Below are 18,920 nucleotides of genomic sequence, written 5' to 3' on the forward strand. Positions count from 1 at the left end.
TTGCTAATGTGTGTGTCTGTGTGTAGAATTGTAAATTAGGGGGTAAAGGAAAAAAAACTAAAAAGTAAATCAATAAATAATTAGTTAATTTATTCAAATAATTAGTTAATTTATTCAAATAAATAAGTCAATAAATGAATAAAACAGAAAGGGGGGCCAGGAATGGGGGGATGTATTATGTTTTTGTTGGGTTTAGAAATGATAGAAAAGGGGAGCAGGTGTTTTCAAAGGCTAACATTAGCTTCTCGCTATGTGCATGATGCTTTTCTATTGTAATATATTCAGTAATTATGTTTTTCCAGTGGTTGATATAGCATAATTTCTTGGAGGACGACTTTCTTAGCGACGGTTGGAGAGATGAGCAAGTTTTTTTTTTTAAGTGTTGCGTAAGTGTAGGCTTTCAGAGTTTAAATGATGGTGATAAGTTGTGATGGAAGTTTGGTGCCTCAAGCCCGCCATGTGATTCTTTATTTTGCAGTGTTGAGAGTGATATTCTGTTTTTTTTTATTTTTCAATTAGAATTATGTAGTTAATGAATTGAGAGTTTAGAACCAATTGTCTGTGGAAGCAGTGGGGATCATCGAGAAGAGGTAGTTAATCTGAGGGAGAGTTTTCATTTTGACAGCAGCGATTCTTTCATTGAGTGTGAGTGGGTGTTTTGACCAGCGTTAGAAATCATCTTCAATTTTCCTGAGGAGGGGGGTATAGTTGAGGCTGAAAAGCTCTGACAGCCTGGGGGAAATATGAATCCCTAGATATTGGATGTTTCCGGTTTGAAAGTGGGGGGAGTTGTGGATATTGATCAAATTATTGTCATGTCTGTGTCCTATTTATCATGCGTCACGACGATCTTGCTGCATATGGGTCACAATGAACTATTCTGTGTATTTGAACTATTCTGTGTATTTTCTGATTACCTGTGGACTAGTCTAAACAATCTTAAAGCGGACGTCATAGCGAAGGTCAGGCCATTTTTATCAGACCCAAGCAACAGCTTTATAAAACACGGCTAAATCTTGTGAAGAGTCGAATCTCAGCTGCAAGACAAACAACATGCTGCTGTTTTGCCTGTTTTTCCCCGTTTTCATCAAATAAAGAACTTGAGAACGATCCTCGCCTCTCGCAGTCTGTATAGACTAAACTTCGACAGAATGTCCTGAACTCCAGAATCCCATGCATTATCGGAGAGGGGTAGTGCCATTGATTTGTTCCAGTTGATAGTGTAATGTGAGACATGAGAAAATGTATTGATAATATTGAAAGTTTCTGTAAGTGACACCTGTGGGTTCTGTATGTAAAGTAAGAGGTCATCTGCATATAAACCGATTTTGTGTTGTTCGTTTGCTGGATTACTTTGATTATACTGTTTTGTCGTATTGCTGCTGCCAGAGGTTCAATGGAAATGGCAAAGAGGAAGGCGAGAGAGGGCATCCCTGTCTGCTGTCTGGGGCAAACTCTGTGAAGTGATTCCGTTAGTGGTAATTGTGGCACGTGGTGATGTGTACAATGTTTTAACCCAGTGGATGAACTACTCTCCGAAGCCAAACTGTGGAGAGTGTTGAATAAAAATGACCAATTTACCTTATCAAAAGCTTTTTCTGTATCAAGTGAAATTATAATGGTTTTCTGTTGTGTTTCTTGTGACATGTTGAATAGGTTGAACAGTCTGCGGACATCATCTGTGGCGTGTCTATTTTTGATGAAAGCTGTCTGATCTGGATGAAGAATTATGGGAGTGACTGTTTCTGTTCTGGTGGCTAGTGCTTTGGTGATGATTTTTAAGTCAGTGTTCAATAGTGAGAGAGGTCGGTAGCTAGAGGGATGAGATGGATCTTTGTTTGGTTTTAACAGTAAAGTCATGGCTGCTGTGTTCATATGTGGTGGAAGAGGTTCTAATTTCTAGTTACTCTGTTGAATAGTGGTGCTAATATGTCCCTTAAAGTGTCTGTAGAATTCAGCTCGGAGTCCATCTGGCCCGGGTGATTTGTTGCTCGGAATTTTACCGGTGAGTTCATTGAGGCTAAGAGGTGCGTCTAGAACAGGGGTGGGCAAACTGCGGCCCGCGGGCCACATGTGGCCCGTTCATCTTTATAATCTGCCCCGCCAAACATGCTAAGTAATATTGAAAAAAATTAAAATAAATATGACGTGAAAGGAATGAAATAATAGATTCAAAAAGCCTATATTTGACAGAAAAGTGATATTTTATTTGATATTAAATTTTTGGGATATTTTTTTTTTCACACCAAGGATCGGGCTGGCCCTCCGCTACTTGCCTGGATTCGAATATGGCCCTCGGAGGAAAATAATTGCCCACTCCTGGTCTAGAACGTCAGTTTGTTCTTTAGTTAATTTGGGTAAAGACACATTGTCTAGGAAGGTGTCTATTTCCAGTTGTGTTGGTTGGTGAGTGGGGGGATAGAGGTTGATGTAAACATTGCAAAAAATGTTGTTTATATCCTGTGGGTCTTGATTAATGTTTCCTGCAGAGTCCAAAATGGATGGGATGATAGATGCTTCTGTTTTGTGTTGGAGTAGATTTGCAAAATATTCACTATTTACTTTATTGCTGTATTGAAAATAAATTGTATTTCAGTTGTTGAATTTGGAATTGTGTTTTTTCTGTATAATATCGTCAAGTTGTGTTCTGAGTTTTTTAAAATTATTTTTCTTTTGTGATGCCGCTGGAAGAAGTGGATCAAAGAAGATCAGAGTCATATATAAGTCCGTGTGTATTTGGAGTCTGAGGACTATGAAACGTCTGAGGAATAAAGTCTGGCGGTAATGCAACACTCGGATGCCAACCGCCATAAAACAACAACAACAACAACAACAACAACAACAAGCTTAAGCCCTTTGTTCGGTGTCAGTTCAGTCTCTTCACCCTTTACACTGCGGACTCTGAAAAGAGTTGTTTGTCCGTATGACGAAGAAGAGGAGGAGGAGAGAACTGCCGGTCGGTGGCGATATGGACAGCGGGGAGGACTCTCCTGGAGACACTGACGCCCTCTTGCTCGTCTATGTCGGGGGACTCTGACAGGGAGGAGCAGGGCGGGGGGGCTGCAGATATCGGGGATGTGGATTCAGAGTGTAAGGTGTTCATAAAGCTTGCACAGGATAATGCGTCCTTTAAAGAGTGGGATCCAATGGCGTTGACAAAGGGCCTAGCGGCAGCTGTAGGGACGGTCAAGCATGCGAGTGTCCTTAGGGATGGCTCGCTGCTGGTCGTGTGCAAGGAAGAGGCTCAGCAAAGGAAGGCGATTGGCGCTAAATGTCTGGGTGGGAAGGACATTCTTGTGTCTGATGCTGTGAGGAGCACGGTCAGGGGAGTTATCGTAGGCGTCCCTACGACGACGTCTGTGGATGGAGTGAAGGTGAATTTGACTGGAGCTAAGGTGGTGGATGCTAGACGGTTGAAGGTGACCCGGTGTGGGGTAAGGTGCGACAGCCTGTCGATAATGTTAAGATTTGAAGGTAAGAGCCTGCCTCTTGAGGTGTTCGTTGGGTGCATGCGCTATGGCGTACGACCATATGTTCCGCCGCCCCTGCGATGCTTCAAGTGCCAGCGTTTTGGGCATATTGCAGCGGTCTGCAGAGGGAGGCAGAGATGTGGTAAATGTGCAGGAGATCACGAGTATGGGAAGTGTGACGAAGGAGTAAAACTCAAGTGCTGTAACTGTGGGGGAGAGCATAGGTCTGCCTACGGGGATGCGTGTTTAGCAAAAGGGCTGCTGAGGTGCAAAAAGTTAGAGTCGCTCAAGGTATATCCTACACGGATGCGGTCAAGAAGGTCTCTGGTAGTGAGGTGAAGGTGGCTGCGGTGTGAGCTGCCAGTGCTGCTGGTGACCTAGGAATGAAGCATGTGGTGATGCTATTAGGGCAAGAAATGCGGCATTTCGACGGCTAAGGGTTGCCCACACTGAGGATACCCTCATTGCCTACAAGAGGGCCCGTGCTGTTGTGCGGAAGACTGTAAGAACGGCCAAGGGTGCCTGTTGGAGGCAGTATTGTTCCAAAATTGGGAGAGAAACGCGTCTCGAGGATGTTTGGGGGATGATAAAGCGGATGCATGGAGTTGAGCGCTGTCACGGGACTCCCGTCCTAATACAGAATGGTGTTGAAGCAGTCAGCGACGTTGACAAAGCTGAACTGTTGGCCAGTACCTTTGTGTCGGTGCACAGCTCTGACAATCTCTCACTTGCGGAAAGGCACTACAGGGATAATACTCTGGCGCAGAATTCTGAGCTGATTGGGCACCAGCCTTCGACGCAAGATGACCTTGACCTTCCGTTTAGTTTGTTTGAGCTAAGGAGAGCACTTTCTAAGGCGAACCAGACAGCCCCGGGTAAAGATGAGGTGTGCTATGACATGCTCTCTCATTTGACTGATGCCACGCTTGGGCTAGTCCTGGGTCTTTTCAATCGTGTTTGGGAAGGCCAGCGTCTGACCCTTCAAGTTATAGGCCGATTGCCTTGATGTCGCAGCTAGGGAAAACGATGGAGCGTATGGTTACCGAGCGGTTGGATTACTTCTTGGAGAGTCAGGGTTTGCTTCCTGCGCACCAGAGTGGCTTCCATAGGGGCAGGAACACCATGGATTCCGTGTTGTGTTTGGAATCTGATATCCAGCTGGCCAGGGCTCAGAAAGAAAAGGTTATTGCGGTGCTCTTTGATGTGGAGAAGGCGTATGATATGGTTTGGAAGGATGGGCTCCTCATTAAGTTGCGGAAGTGTGGTGTGAAGGGTAGACTGTTTAACTGGGTCCGGAGCTTTCTGTCTGGCCGGCGTATTCAAACCAGAGTGGGCGCAGCTTACTCTGGTGTCTATGAGGTAGAGAATGGGATCCCGCAGGGGAGTGTGTGCAGCCCTATCTTTTTCAATGTTATGATTAAGGACATCTTTGACGATGTGGATGGGTCTGTTGGGAGGAGCCTTTATGCCGATGATGGCGCTCTGTGGGTGAGAAGAAGAAATCTCCGGTTTTACGAGGCGAAACTGCAAAGAGCAATACTGCAGGTGGAGCAGTGGACTCTGAATTGGGGGTTTAAACTGTCCGTACGGAAGTCTCAAGTGATTTGTTTCTTCTATGGGCATAGGGACGTCTCCCTTCGACTGCATGGGCAGGTTCTCGAACAGGTCAGGGAAGTGAGGTTCTTGGGGGTCACCTTTGACGAGAGGCTTAGTTGGCGACAGCACATTGATAAGGTCAGTGGTAAATGCAAAAGGGTGAATAACTTGCTTCGTTGTCTATCCGGCCAGGACTGGGGGGCCAGCAGAAGGTCGCTCCTGGGTATTTATCGGGCCATCATGAGGGCGGCTATTGATATAGCCTACATGTCTGCGGCTGAGACTAACTTAAAGAAGCTTGATGTGGAGCAAGCCCAGGCCTTGCGCATCTGCTGTAGGGCTTTTAGGACCTGCCCAGTCTCTGCACTGCAGGTTGAGTTGGGGGAATTGCCGTTACGGCTCCAGAGGCTAGAACTTCTTTTGGCTTACTGGGTGAATATGCAAGGTCATACAAGCTCTCACCCGGTAAGGGACTTTCTCAGGGTTGATGGGGGGCAGAGTGAGGCTGGCGGTATGGTTTTTAGCCAGGTAGGACATGCGAAGGCGCGGCTTGGGGTTGGTGATCTACGTCTGAGCCCGTCGGTGGCTTTGTCTACTATAGCTCCGTGGAAGTTTGTCCCGGCTCCTGTTGATGTTAGCTTGCATGGCAAACTTAGAGGAGTCGCTGGGAGGGCACCGCAGTTAGCTGTTCAAGCGCTCATCGATAGGCACTCAGATGATGTATTTATTTATACCGACGGGTCTAGGGATCCTGAGAGTGGGCGTACTGGCGCTGCTTTTTTTGTGCCTGACCTGGGGCTGGCGGTCAAGAAGAGGTTAACAGATCGCCTTTCTGTTTTTACATTGGAACTCATAGCGATACGCCTGGCATTGGAATGGGCGGAATCTGCTTTTAAGTGTTGCGGCATTGTGGTGGCCTCTGACAGCCTTTCTGCGTTGCAAAGCATTAAATCCGGGAAATCGGATTGCAGACAGGATGTGTTGAACGGCATCTTCTGTTTGATACTCTCCCTGTCCAGGAAGGATGTGAGGGTTTCCTTCATTTGGGTTCCTGCGCATGTGGAGGTGGATGGTAACGAAATGGCTGATTCACTGGCTAAACGTTCCCTTAGGCGGCCATCAATTGATGTGGCGGTTGAGTTAAGCAAATCTGAAATCAAGCCAATTATCAAGAGTCATGTGGTCGGCCTTTGGCAGGAATTTTGGAGCCACTGTTACTGGATGGCATCTCTATCACATACAGGGTAGTGTGGGTCCTTGCGGGTCCAGGGGCAGGAACGCGTGGGAGGAAAGGGCCTTCGCCCGCATGAGGATTGGCCATACTGGACTCAATTGGTCACTGAGTAGGATAGGCAAACATCCGACCGGTCTGTGTGGTCACTGTCGGGTGCCAAAGAGAGTCGCTGATTCGCTGTGAGGCTTATGATAGAGAAAGGGCCGGGTTGGCCTTGTGGTTTCGGAATAATGGGGGGAGTTCAATCTGCGGAACGTTCTGGCGATCCAGTCACAGGGTTTGTGTGAGGCTGTGGTTGCTTACTTATATAGCACAGGGTTGGGTAAACGTTTATAGAGTTGGGGTGTGTTGGAGACTGAGCCGAGGATGAGGAGCAAGAGGGTGTTCGAACGCGCTTTGAACTCATGGGCCTAGAAACGCCAAAGTGATGGAAGAAGGTCTTCTAAAGGATACAACAACAAAGACGTCCCGTGACCTCATGGACTTTGTAACACCAAAGCAATGGAATAAGAACTTTTAAGGACTACGACAAAGTCTGAGGGGAAGAAGAACTTCTATAGGATACAACAACAAAGACATCTCATGACCTCTTGGGCTTTGTCAAACCACTGGAAGTCAAAGCACTGGAAGAAGAACTGTTAGGACTACGACACAGTCTAAGGAATAAAGTCTGGCGGTAATGCAACACTCGGATGCCAACCGCCATAAAACAACAGCAACAAGCCTATTATCAAGAGTCACGTGGTCGGCCTTTGGCAGGATAAATAGAATAAAGTCTGGCGGTAATGCAACACTCGGATGCCAACCACCATAAAACAACAACAACAACTTTAGACTCTGAAATATGACCTGGACAGTCGCCATTGGGATGCCAACTAATACCAAAAACAAAAACATGTAAATGCAGGACCATTAACACGCGCTGGGATTTTTGGGGCATACGCTCCAGGGTCCCTGGCCGGCCTGGTGAAGACGTAGAAAAAGATGAGTCGGGTCTGCGCTGTGGGCGGTCTGGAGAGACAAGAGATGGCGGAGGAGAGTGGATCGATGGTTGGTGGTGTTCTGGACGGCGAGGAGGAGCAGCCTTTTCTGGCTGCTGGTGCCCGGAAACGTAAAAAGTCCCTTAGCTCGTCCGAGTGTTCTGGGAATGAGCAGCAGGATGAAGCCGAAGCTATTGATATCGGGGGTGAGAGCAGAGAGTGTAAGGTAATCATAAAGCTTGCACAGGATAGTGCATCCTTTAAGGAGTGTAATCCAGTGGCATTGTCAAAGAGCCTATTGTAGCTGTGGGAGTGATTAAGCGTGCGAATGTCCTTAGGGATGGCTCGCTGCTGGTCGTGTGCAAGGACGCGGCTCAGCAAAGGAAGGTGATTGGAACTAAACGTCTGGGTGGAAAGGACATTCTTGTGTCTGATGCTGAAAGAAACACGGTCAGAGGAGTTATCATAGGCGTCCCTACGACGACGTCTGTTGATGAAGTAAAGGAAACTTTGACTGGAGCTAAGGTGGTGGACGCTAGGTGGTAGAAGGTGACCCGGTTTGGGGTAAGATGTGACAGCCTGTCGGTAATGGTAACACTTGAAGGGAGGTGCCTGTCTAGTAAGGTGTTCATTGGGTTCATGTGCTATGGCGTTAGAACATATGTTCCACCACCCCTGCGTTGCTTTAAGTGCCAGCGCTTTGGGCATATTGCAGCGGTCTGTAGAGGGAAGCAAAGATGTGGTAAATGTGCAGGAGATCACGAGTATGGGAAGTGTGATGTAGGAGCAAAACTGAAGTGCTGTAACTGGGGTGAAGAACATAGCTCTGCCTACGGGGGATGCAAGTTTAGCAAAAGAGCTAATGAGGTGCAGAAAATTAAGGTCTCTTAAGGTATTTCCTATGCGGATGCAGTCAAGAAAGTTTCAAGTAACGAGGTTAGAGTAAATACAGAGAGAGGAGCCGGCGCTGCTCACAGCCAGAGCGAAGTGAGGGAAGCCAGCGTGGCTCCCAAGAAGTGTGGAAGTTTCAAGTGTGGAGGTCCCAAGTGTGCAGGTTGCAGAATTAATGAGAATACCTTGGTTGTGGATAGAGAGGATTTTGTACTCTTTATGGTGGACGTTATAAACTGTGCTGCTCAAACTCAAAGCAGAACTGAAAGGATCAGGATCATTGCTAAAGCTGCAGGGAGATTCCTTGGAACAAAAGAGCTTGATTGGGCAGATATAGAAAACAGGCTAAAGGCGCTGAATGGGAGTCGGAGTGATGGGGGTCTACTTTTGGGGAATCAGAGTGATCAGAGTGAAGAAATAGGGGTGGGGGTGGTCTCCTGTCCTCGCCCAGTCTCGTAGATGCACGGCTACCAAGCAGCTGCATCAGTGGAAATATCAAAGCCTAAAGAATAAAGCCTAAAGAATAAAGCTGTACGGCGGAAGCGCCGAACGTCAAAGAAGGAGAGGAAGATGAAGAAGAGTCAGTCCTGGAATAAAGGCGGTTGGACTCTGAAAGATACCAAGCAACGACATCAGTGGAAGTATCAAAGCCTAAAGAATGAAGCCTAAAGAATAAAGCTGTGCGGCAGAAGCGCCGAACATCAAAGAAGGAGACTCTGAAAGATGAGGTCGAAAGAATAAAATCTGGCGGTAATGCAACACTTGGATGCCAACCGCCATAAAACAACAACAACAACAACAACAGAGCTGGTCCATATGACCAAAAGTAAATATTTCTCTCCTCACAGGGGAACAGAAGACTCCAAACGTGACTTTAGCAGAGACAACGTTGGTGTGAACTCACAAGGTACTTCTAATAATGTAGTAAAATGTCAGTAAATATGTGCTTGGTTTTAGTGGAAATGTGATAAAAGCTGTAATTTATAGTGATCATGAGAGGAACAGCGCAGGTGACCTTGATTTGACAATTAAGTTATTTTTCAAATCAACACAGGGACAAATGTGTTAATACAAAAGCCTGGGATCTAAATCTTCTTGCAGTGAGTCGAGAGTGCTAACCACTCTGCCACAGGGTAGTTTGTACTCACATGGCTTTGGTGGAGGCCTTGACGACCGGCAGCAGATTCAGCAGAGCCTTCTCTGAGGGACAGTATTTCCTCAGGTCAAACTCCTCCAGGTCTGAGTCTGTGGACAATAAGATAAAGGCCAAAGCTGACCACTGAGCAGGAGACAGTTCATCTGCCTTCAGGCGTCCTTCTCTGAGGGTGTTTTGGATGTCCTGCACCAGACTGCGGTCGTTCAACTCGTTCAGACAGTGGAACAGGTTCAGGCTTCTCTCTGTAGACAGACCCTCATCATTGAGCTTCTGTTTGAGGTATTTTACTGTCTCTTGATTGGTATGAGAGCCACTTCCTGTGTGAGTCAGCAGACCTTTCAGCAGCCTCTGAATGGTCTGAGAGCCACTTCCTGTGTGAGTCAGCAGACCCTGCAGCAGACTCTGATTGGTCGGCAGAGACAGCCCCAAGAGGATTGCGCAGGAACAGGTCCAGGTGTCCGTTTGGACTTTGTAAGGCCTGGTCCACAGAATACCTGTAGAAGGCTTTTTTAGAGGAGTCTGATGGTGACAACAGGTTCTCTCCAGAGCTGAAGAAGGTCTGATGGACGTGAAGAGCAGCCAGAAACTCCTGCACACTCAGATGGATGAAGCAGAAGACCTTGTGCTGGTACAGGCCTGGCTCCTCTCTAAAGACCTGTGTGAACACTCCAGAGTACACTGAGGCCTCTGCAGCGTCCAGCCCACACTTGCTCAGGTCACTCTCTTAGAAGATCAGGTTTCCTTCCTGCAGCTGCTCAAAGGCCACTTTTCCCAGAGACTGCACCATCTCCCTGGTCTCTGGAGTCCAGGGAAGGTCTGCCCCTGATCCCTGGTGATACTTGATGTTCTTTACTTTGGCCTGCACTACCAGGAAGTGGACGTACATCTGTGTGAGAGTCCGGGGCAGCTCTGATCTCTCTGTTTGTTCCAGAAGCTTCTGTATAACTGTGGAGAGGATCCAGCAGAAGACTGGGATGTGGCACATGATGTGGAGGCTGCGGATGCTCTTAATGTGGGAGAGAACGAGTGTGAGCTGTTGCTCATCTCTGAACCTGTTCCTGAAGTACTCCTCCTTCTGCAGGTCGGCGAACCCTCGCACCTCTGTCACCATGGAGACGCACTCAGCAGGGATCTGATTGGACGCCGCGGGGCGCGTGGTTATCCAGAGGCGAGCGGAGGGAAGCAGGCTCCCCCTGATGAGGTTTACCAGCACAGACTCTGTGGGTTCGCTCAGGATCCGGGTTCGGCTGAAGTCCAGAGGAAGTCTGCACTCGTCCAGACCGTCAAAGATGAAGAGCACCTGGAGCTGTTGGTAGCAGAGAGCTTTGGATGGACTGAAGAAGTGGTGCAGCAGCTCCACCAGGCTGAACGGTTTGTCTCTGAGCACATTGTGCTCTCTGAAAGTGAACGGGAACAGCAGGTCAAGCTCCTTGTTGGTCCTGCCTTCAGCCCAGTCCAGACTGAACTTCTGAGTCAGCATTGTTTTCCCAACGCCGGCCACGCCCTTTGTAAGCATGACTCTGATTGGTCCCTTTGTCTGTCCTCTCATTGGTTCTTCTCTGATTGGGAGTTTAAACATGTCTTCGCACTTGATGGCGGTCTCTTCAGAGGCCGGTTTCCTGGACTTGGTCTCGATGTGTCTGACCTCATGTTGCTCTGTGACCTCTCCCTCTGTGATGTACAGCTCTGTGAAGATCTGCTTCAGTTCAGAGGAGTTTCCTTCTTTAGCGATGCCCTCACACACACGGCTGAATTTCTGTGCCAAACAAGTCTTCACTTCTCTCTGAACCTTAGAACACAGACCTCCTGTAAAAAAATAAATCTGCATCAGACGTGTAACTGGACACACTGGGTTCAGTTAGAGCAGAGAGAGCTCTGGAGATATTCTGAAATTAAACTCACTGTTAAGGTCCCCGTCCTCCCTGTTGTGTGTTTGACTGTAAATGTTCCCTTCCCAACATGGTTGTAATGGGGAACATGTTGGTTTCCTGTTTCTACTTCCTGTTTCCTCTGGTTGATGGGCCAATCTACAGTCTTAACCTGCAGCCCCTCCCAGTATTAAAGGACACGTGTTGCAGCTGCTCAAGGCCATTCGTCTTTTCATTTATCAGGGCTGTGGTGGCAGTGCCTGACTTTGTGTTTTGAAACATTTGTAGTTTGTTTGTTTGTTATGTGTCTCCTTTTAAGTTGTCACCAGTGGCGGCTCGCCCATAGGGGGCGCCGCCCCCCCTGACCTTATTATTTTATTTTCTAAATAATGTCTCATTTTGAAAAAATAACTATGCTATTGATGATTTTGCTTTATGGGTTTAGAACTCTCCAGAATTATATTTACATTCACTTTCAAGTACCAAGTTTAAAACGTGAACGTTCATTTATTGATGTAGTAGCTAATAGGCTGTCTTATCGGGGCTCCTGTTCGATCAGCCCCATTGTGCTGTATTTAAGCCAATGGCTCCCCTGTTGCTAGGCAAAAAATAATACACATCCGCCAATCATCGTCAAGGAATTTTATGGGTTAGGGGCGCTGAAGATTAGCGCCCCAAAGTACCAGGATTCACCACTGCAGCTGCTTGTTACCAGGTGTTTTCATTCCATCAACGTGTGTAAAATGGCGATGTCGGATGAATTTGCCCCAAATTCTGTCAAATCCTTACATCTGCTTCTCCCTTTGGAACAAGAACTTTTGAGGAAAAGCTCATTGTAAAACAACATGGACCTGACAAGCCAGAAGTGAACATAACCCAACAGACGAGAGAAAAGGGGAAAACATACACCAGAACCTTTTCCCGAGATTGGTTCGATCGAAAGCCATGGCTAACTAGCTGTGGGGATGTCAATGCCATCTTTTGTTTTCCTTGCCTGTTGTTTAAAACAAGTGCGTGTGATAGTTCGACTCTGTCTTCATCGCAGGGATCACCCAGATGTTCACTCACAGCATACACCATTTTTTCTGTGGTGGTGAAATTGTGATATTTATAGGAAGTTCTAGTATTGTGCTCAGCCATGTAGATTCATGATGTCATAGTTTACATAGAGTAGGTTGAAGGATAACCGAACAAATCTCTACTCCCGCTTGGCTCACGGGTGCAATACAACATGCCGTTTCATTATATTTGGCAGAATGAAGGACACATTAGTTGTAAATACAATCACCGAGTTTGAAAGGTATTAGTCCGTTAATAGCAGAGTGAAAGCCGATTAAACAAAGTGATGCCGGCTAGCGAGCTAGTTGGCTAGGTTTAATGTGAGCACACTAGTTTTAACGGAGCGCTATGCTATTGCATGGCTGATTCGATTTTTTGTTTGGGATGACACACTGTTGTGTTAAATTAGTAGCTATGTGTGGTTTTAGCAAACCGTGCCGTGCTTTTTACGATTACCGTAATTAACAGCGACATCGCGCAACAGATTTTTTTGTGCGGGCCACATTACTATCGCCTCCGAAAATGCGGGCCACTTTACCGCGGTCGCTCTGGGGGGTAATCTCCCGCTTTACTACGCGCTATCTCCCCCCTGGGATGACAAATAGGTTGAGAAGTATGCCTTTCCTGCACCAGAATGCAGGAAATCGCATTTACGAAATTCTACATTTTAAATAGCCCCACCTAAAAAAATATTTCACCAGCCGCCACTGGTTGTCACTTTGATTCTGTTCATGGGCTTTTGTTTTGTTTGGCCTGTGTGACTCGTACGTTTTAGAGACATTGACTTGTTTTCTTAGTCATGTATGTGTTTGTTCATTTACCTTTGCGTTCCTGTTCATTGAAGATTACAACTTTATTTCACCATTGAACGTTGTAGAAAAATATTCAGTTTTAGTCATCTGGATTCTTTTTAAAACAATGTTTCGACTCTCATCCAATAGTCATTGTCAATCTTCAAATCAAGACCGGGAAATCAGATATTTACTTTGTGTAGGCCCTGCCCACCGAGCGGGACCTCCTGATGAAAACATGTTATTGGTTTCAACAGAAACTTAAACTGTTTTCCATCAAACTAGCCTCTTTGTTTACTACCAGTCCTTAAAAGGCTACAAGCCTCTTATTGTCCCTGACTCACACTCTCTCTCCTCCCTGTGAAACTGATTAGCATCAGAATGCTCTGGGCGTCGACCTCTCCAGGGATTCAAAATTACATTATAAACAACAGTTATCCTGCTTCCAAAGAGTGCACACGCTTTTTTGCTCGCTCCGCTTGCTATTGCTGCTTTCCTTATTTATTTTGCTTTTTAATCAGTTTTTGTCTTCCAAACATTTTTGCTTTAGACTTTTTCAAGTAAACCAAGGATTTTAAGAACATTTTTCCAGTTTTAACGACATATCTGACGCCAGCGACATGTCCGGGAGAAGAAGGGAAAAAGACTGTGAACGCTGTCGGAAATATCAACAAGAAATTAATGAGCTGAAAACACGGATATTTGTTTAGGAATCTGAAAAAGTTCTTCACGATACCATTCCTGTGTCAACCGATGGTAAGAAGAGCACACTTTTTACAAGAAAAACTGCTACTTTCAACCTAAACCGCAGTGTCGTTTCCAAAACTGTCTAAAAACTAGAAAGACCAGGCTGTTTCTTGGAACAAACTTGGAGCAAAGCCTAAACGATACAAAGATAACGTGAAGTCACCTAAAATACAGCTCACAAACAGATTTTTACCACTTTCAGAGATGGAATTAAATGAAAAAAGGAAAGATGACGTGGCCAAAATACAGCGAGGAGGATCTGTGCCAGGAGCCAAGGTCATACGGATTGTTTTGGTTGGAGACGGCGCTAAGTCACGTGACGCATGAAAAGATAAACACACATTCTTTTCCAAGCGCCACTGTTTCTGAGATAATGTCACTCCTTCCAAATATTATGGCTAAGCATGGAGGAGCTAAACAGCTGATTGTGCACGTGGGTGCAGTGGACATGCGGCGGGAACAGACTGAAGTTTTGAAAAAAGACTTCTTGAAGTTATTTGACGTGCTTGATAAAATGGAAAAAATCAAAACATTCATAAGACCTCTTCCAAACATCGACAGGAGGATAAACAAGTTTAGCCGCCTTCTTCAGCTGAACACATGGCTGTCCAGAGAGTGTTCCCCGAGAGGACTACACTACATTGAGAACTTCTATCTATTCTGGAAACGAGAGGACCTGTTTAAGAGAAATGGCCCCCACCTATGCAGAGGTGGAGTGAGGGTGCTGACAGAGAACCTGCTCCACGCTCTGAGGCATTGGACTGGGCCTGGACAGGGTCCTGAGCAGACAGTTAGAGAAGAGAGGAATGAGAGAAGAATTCCTGCTCCATCAGCCAGAGACCGAGCCAATGTTTCAACATCAAAAGCACCACAACCTCAGCCTCCACCAAAGGATACATCAGCAGCTGCTCCACCACCACCAGCAAAGGATTCAGCAACAGCTGCTCCACATTCACCTCCACCGCCTCCAGCAAAGGAACAATCTTCAAAGGCCTTGGACCCATCTGTGACAAGCCCAACAACATCCCTGTCATTGCCCCTGCCTTCACACCAGCCCTGGGTTCCCCCTGCAACATCTACTCCCACTAAAGATTCATCATTCTCCTTTTCATCTCCACTCTCACCCATGGGCCTTCCCAGCCATTTTGAAAGTCTGATCAAATCAGGCATTAAGATGGCTCCACTCACGCCCAATATAGCAAGGGCTATGTCAATACTTATCAACTCTTCCCTGCACAAGCCGACTACACCAACAAAAGCCCCACCACCCATCCCCCCTCGCCTCTCACCTGGTCCCAAACTCTCCTTGGCTACAAAAGCCCCACCACCCATCCAACCTCGCCTTTCACCTGGTATCTCCCATAGCTAGGATGCACTGGGTCTCAGCGTTGCCGGGACTTATTGTCACATTAAAAATCAAACCAACCCGGGGCCCTATGTAAAAAGAGCTCCCCCTAGTGCTATTTCTGTAGTCACATCATCACACAGATGGAAAAACAAAATGCTAGTCCGGCCCAATCTGAGAAATGTGATTCATATTCCCTGTGAAAAGATAAGGCCCAGTCCCTCTGAAACTAGTCTGAAACTTGCTGTGCTAAATGTCAGATCCTTATGTAACAAATCTCTCTTAATTAATAATTTTATTTCTTCTTATAATCTTGATTTTATGTTTTTAACTGAAACATGGCTTGACAAAAACACAGGAAATGTAGTTCTGATAGAATCTGCTCCACCCAGTTTGAATCTGAAACACGAGAAAACAAAAAAGGGGGTGGAGTCTGTGCTGTCTTTAGAGATTAAATAATTACCCGCAGGTTGTCTTTTGGGGTGTTTTCATCATTTGAGTATGTATCCTTTAAAATGGAGCTAAAACGGTCTCCATCCATTCTCTTCATTGTTTTATACAAGCCTCCACAGCACTGCCAAAGTTTCATTGATGATTTTACTGAGATGCTTTCAGTCGTATGCACAGACTTTGTTGGTTTGGTCATTACAGGTGGTTTCAATGTGCATGTTGATAATATTTGTGACAGAAACGCTAAAGAGCTTGATGCTGTCCTTGAAACTTTCAGTCTTACTCAGCATGTGAGAGGCCCCACCCACAGCAAAAGACACACTCTAGATCTCATAATTACAAAGGGGGTAAATATTTCAAATGTTAATGTGATCGATGTTGCTCTGTCTGATCATTTCTGTGTCTTCTTTGACCTGTCTGTTTCTCCCAAACCTCCGGTTGGTCCTGCAGTTGTTCAGAGGAGACACATAAGTGATGGCACAGGTGCACTGTTTATGGAAATGATAAACTTTGAAAATGTCTCATGTTCTAATGTAAATGATTTTTTGAACTCTGTTACATCTAGTGTTTTGAATGTTCTGGACACCATCGCCCCTATAAAGGCTAAAATAGTTAAAAATAAGCAGAAGGCGCCGTGGAGAAATGATGATTCGGTCAGGGCACAGAAAAGGGAGTGCCACAGGGCCGAACGGAAATGGCGCAAGTCAAAGCTCCAGGTTCAAAAAGAGATTTACAAAGAGAAGCTGAACATGTACAACCTAATCTTATGTAGAACTAGGGAAAGATATTTTTCTGAAATAATTGGAAGCTGCAGTAACAACACGCGTGTCCTGTTTGCCACAGTAAACAGATTAACAAACCCTCCAGCTCAGCTACCGTTAGAACTCATTTCCACATCCAAGTGTAATGGGTTTGCATTATTCTTTAATGACAAAGTTCAGGGCATTAAAAATGCTATAAATCCCACAATGCAAAAAATTACCCTAAAACCACCAAGACACTTAGAGCTAACTCACTTTCCACCAGTAACTGACAAAACTGTCCATGAGATCATCACCAGTCTGAGTTCATCTACATGCTGCCTCGATGTGTTACCCACCAGATTTCTAAAGTCTGTGCTGAACGGTTTGTTAGCACCATTCACTCACATAGTTAACATGTCGCTTCAATCTGGAACATTCCCAATGTCTTTGACTAAAGGAGAGCAGTCTTGATGCCGCAGTACTGAGTCATTACCGGCCCATCTCTAATCTGCCATTTTGGGGCAAAGTCCTTGAAAAGGTTGTTTACCAACAGCTCACAGATTTCCTCTTAATAAACAACTCATTTGATGTTTTTCAGTCAGGTTTTAGACCTCATCACAGCACTGAGACTGCTCTTGTCAAGGTGACAAATGACATCCGCCTGAACACTGACACGGGCAAAGCCTCAGTCTTAATTCTGTTAGATCTGAGTGCTGCTTTTGACACTGTCGATCATGGGATCCTCTTACAGAGACTAGAGGACTGGGTGGGCATCACTGGCATTGCCCTAAACTGGTTAAGGTCCTATCTGGAAGACAGGAAGTACTTTGTTGAAATTGGTAGCTGTGTCTCAGACCACATGACCCTGACCTGTGGAGTGCCCCAAGGGTCAGTCCTGGGTCCCCTTCTGTTCAACCTCTACATGCTGCCGTTAGGTCAGTTGATACGCAGTGAAAATGTGTCCTATCACAATTATGCAGACAACACTCAGATCTATGTTTCAGGTGACTATGGACCAGTGGATTCACTCTGTCACTGCATCCAACAGATCAGTGTGTGGATGCAAAACAACTTTCTCCAGCTGAACTCAGACAAGATTGAAATAATCGTTTTTGGCCACCGAAACAAAGAGAAAGTGTTAGGGTCACCTCCAGAGTCTCGCTCTAAAACCTAAAAACCAAATTAGAAATCTGGGGGTAATAATGGACCCAGACTTGAACTTTAATAGCCACGTCAAATCAGTGACATCAGCAGCTTTTTACCATCTAAAAAACATTGCCAAAATCAAAAATATAGTGTCAAAACCAGATTTAGAGAGACTTATCCATGCGTTTGTCTCCAGTAGATTAGACTACTGTAACGGCCTGCTCACTGGCCTCTCCAAACGAGCTGTAAAACAGCTGCAGTACATCCAGAACGCTGCTGCTCGGGTCCTGACTAGAACCAGGAAGCATGATCACATTAGTCCTATTCTCAGGTCTCTGCACTGGCTCCCTGTGGCTCAGAGAATAGACTTTAAAGCAGCTCTGCTTGTGTACAAGTCTCTCCATGGCCTAGCACCAAAGTACATCTTGGATATGTTAGTGCCATATGAACCATCTCGGACTCTGAGGATCTCAGGGACCGGCCTCCTGCTGGTGCCCAGAGTCAAGGCAAAACATGGGGAATCTGCATTTCAGTTTTATGCAGCTAAAATCTGGAACAGTCTTCCTGAAGATGTGAGACAAGCTTCTACTCTGACAATGTTCAAATCTAAGCTAAAAACAGTTTTGTTTAGCTGCGCATATGACTGAAAGGATTTTTTCTTTGCACTCTTCTCTTTTGTTTGTGATTTTATTAGTTTAGACAATCAGTTGGATTGATAATTTTTAATTTAGTTAATTTTATTGTATTTCTGTTTCTGTAATTTCTTTGTGATTTGAATGCAGTTTTCCTGCTGTGTGAAGCACTTTGAATTGCCTTGTGTATGAAATGTGCTCTATAAATAAACTTGCCTTGCCTTGCCAGGAAGGTTGATTCTTAACCCCCCATTTTTATTTGATGGTCTTTCTTTTTTTAAAACAGAATGCCTCTTTAACTCTTTCAAACCATCTTTTGTCCTGCTCAGTCTTCTTCTCACTGTCTTTGATCGAGTGGTTAGAGGCTTTAAGATGCAGATGCACGGCGCTCTGTGGTTCTGAACTCCAGTGTCCGACGTGCTGATAAAGCCTCTTGTGCAGTGGCTCTTTAGTCTCACTATGTGGCTCTCTTTAGTCTCACTATGTGGCTCTTTAGTCTCACTATGTGGCTCTCTTTAGTCTCACTATGTGGCTCTCTTTAGTCTCACTATGTGGCTCTCTTTAGTCTCACTATGTGGCTCTCTTTAGTCTCACTATGTGGCTCTCTTTAGTTTCACTATGTGGCTCTTTAGTCTCACTATGTGGCTCTTTAGTCTCACTGTTTGTCGCTCTTTAGTCTCACTATGTGGCTCTTTAGTCTCACTATGTGGCTCTTTAGTCTCACTATGTGGCTCTTTAGTCTCACTATGTGGCGCTCTTTAGTCTCACTATGTGGCTCTTTAGTCTCACTATGTGGCTCTTTAGTCTCACTG

General features: G+C 45.6%; 2 pseudogenes; both read right to left on the bottom strand.

Annotated features, from left to right (window-relative positions):
• LOC140380753 (protein NLRC3-like) overlaps nt 1–18,920 on the bottom strand; it is a 37,915-nt pseudogene that overhangs the window by 10,357 nt on the left and 8,638 nt on the right.
• Nucleotides 9,535–12,728, bottom strand: LOC140381522 (protein NLRC3-like; annotated as a pseudogene).

This window comes from Eucyclogobius newberryi, unplaced genomic scaffold, assembly GCF_026437365.1.
Source record: "Eucyclogobius newberryi isolate DKJ021-1_F unplaced genomic scaffold, fEucNew1.0.hap1 SCAF_5, whole genome shotgun sequence".
NCBI classification, from domain to species: domain Eukaryota; kingdom Metazoa; phylum Chordata; class Actinopteri; order Gobiiformes; family Gobiidae; genus Eucyclogobius; species Eucyclogobius newberryi.